The 2,158-nt window shown below is 49.7% G+C and overlaps 1 protein-coding gene across 1 annotated transcript in view; it reads right to left on the bottom strand.

Moving 5' to 3' along the window:
• Positions 1–1,879, bottom strand: part of FAM114A1 (family with sequence similarity 114, member A1) — an 82,773-nt gene extending 80,894 nt beyond the window's left edge. Inside the window, exon 1 of the mRNA XM_011983537.1 lies at positions 1,639–1,879. The gene's annotated coding sequence lies outside the window, so the exon portion shown is untranslated. The remainder of the gene's footprint in view (positions 1–1,638) is intronic.
• Between the last annotated feature and the right edge of the window lie 279 nt (positions 1,880–2,158).

The following is a 2,158-nucleotide window of genomic DNA, read 5'->3' as shown; positions in this document are numbered from 1 at the left end:
TGGAGAATAATGAGAGGTGAGAGCAATGGTATTCAGAGGTGGGAAGAGTTGTGCCCTGCAGGCGTCAAGAGATGTGGCCTGTGGTCCCAGCATCCTTTTGTGGGCACAGAACTTGCTCATCCTCACTGCGCTTACACCTGCTCCTCTGTAAAGCTAGGATGGACAAACTGATTTGGATGCTTTTTTTCCAAACCCCACCTGCAGGACTGGGGCAAGTCTGTGATGATAGAGAAAAATGAGGACAAGATCGCAAGTTTTTCATAAATCTAAATTTATTAAATGTAAAAGACTGCCTTCATCTTGCAAGTTTAGCCTTTGTGCTTTTTCTTGGTATTAAAATGCCTTTCATTTTATGAAACAGTAGTGACAGTAGATGGATTTTTTTTAAAAAATGGCCTCAGTTGGCAGAATAAAAATTTGGTTAGCATGATATCCTGTGTGAGGTCATCTCCCCCAGTTAAAAAAAAAAAAAAAAAGTGTTGGTCAGCGAAGGACCAGGAATAAAATCTCTGTATGAGAGGCTCTTAATCAGGTTGTAACAGTTTGTGTGAGTTTGTATAAGGCTTGACAAGTCTATGCACCCAGGCTTCAGCCTATTCTCTGTGTGACTGCCAGGCATTTTTGGACCTACTTCCGCCCCTGTTTAAAAACCATTAGGTGTAAATATCTTTGCACTTCCCATCATAATCCAGCTCCAATCTCTCTCCACCTCTTGCAACTCTCAGTGCCCTCTACTCCTGCCTCACCAGTCTTTTCTCCATTCCCCGTAACTCTTCACATCTCCCTGCCTTTGCTTACGTTGGTTCCTCTGCCCTGGTGCTGCCCTTCCTCCAGCTGCCTGGCAAACTCCTATTCCTCTAGATACCCAATGTCTAATGTTCTCTTTCATTGTGAATTTTTCCTTAATCTGCCCCACTCCTTCCAGTGAAATAACTGCTCCCTCTTCTACGTTTTTGGCACTTTGCACAGATTTCTATTGCATGTATTTATGGAGTATTTACTTCTGCCATTCTGTCCTCCAAGACTATGACCAACAGCATCTAGGTTCGTTTCTGTCCCTCAGATATTTACTGGATTGAAATATATTGTGTTTGATATTAATAAAAGAGAAACCAAGTTTGAGATAAGCCTGGTCAAATAAAGAAAGACAAGTTTACTTTTATGGTCTGAATCGCTCAGATTCAAGAAGGCCCCCTCCCACCCTCAAATTCCTTCTGCATTGGCTCACTTGTGCCTCAAATCCATCCCTAAAGTCTCATTCCTTCACTTAAAGGTTACAATGTAAGAAGTTTATCAGATTATTTCCCAAGCTCAGGCTTGATGGAAGAAAGGAGGGAGGGGACACAGGCATATGAGTGAGGTAGAGAAGGAGCCACTGGGCTGCAGAGAGGGCAAAAGAGGCTCTGAGGATAGAGGCTGTCTCATTCTCAGTTGTCACAGGTTGGCTGAGGTCACAGGGAGTTCAGAGGACACTGATTTAAAAAGCCACCTGCTTGTGTCCTTCAAGATGTTTAGGACGGGAACCGATGGGATCAGTAGGGCATAGCTAATGCTCTCAGCCCCTAGAGAGATGTCTTCCTACTTAGGAAAAGGCAGTGACGTTCAGGCGCCTGGTCTGAGGTGCCTGGAAATACTCACCGGATGGCAGGGGCGAGGGCTAGCTGACTGGGTAGAGGGGGCCTGGGGAGCTGGGGTAGGGAGTGGGACTCATCCCGGGGGCTGCGAATGGAGGCGGTGCCTGTTTAGAGTGTTGGCTGGACTGGAAGAGCAGGCAGGGCGTGGGTCGGCTGCTGGAGGAGGGGTAAGGCGAGGGAGCGGGGAGGTCAAGGCCTGAGCTCCCTGTGCCAAGGCTGAGGGCAGGCGCACCCTGGGAAGAGGCCTCTGTCTTACAGGGACCTGCTCCCTCCGTGCTCGGGCTGGGGGGCCCTGCAGCCCGCCTCTGACTTGGCCCCGAGCCACTGAGGCACTTTTCCAGACTTGCTTGGTGCCAGGACTGGATAGTTTGGGAGATCCAGGCAGGCTCCGCGGAGGTTCACGCCGGCCGAGGGGGCAGACCCTGAGTGTGGGCGTGTGGGTGTGTGCATGAGCGTGGACCCGGAGCGACACACACTCACACACACACACTCACACGCCCGCACCCACGCAGGGCCCTCGGCCG

The sequence above is a fragment of the Mandrillus leucophaeus genome, unplaced genomic scaffold (assembly GCF_000951045.1).
Source record: "Mandrillus leucophaeus isolate KB7577 unplaced genomic scaffold, Mleu.le_1.0 Scaffold251, whole genome shotgun sequence".
In the NCBI taxonomy this organism is placed as follows: Eukaryota; Metazoa; Chordata; class Mammalia; order Primates; family Cercopithecidae; genus Mandrillus; species Mandrillus leucophaeus.
The sequence above is the reverse complement of the archived record's forward strand: the minus strand, read 5'-3'. Positions and strand labels throughout refer to the sequence as shown.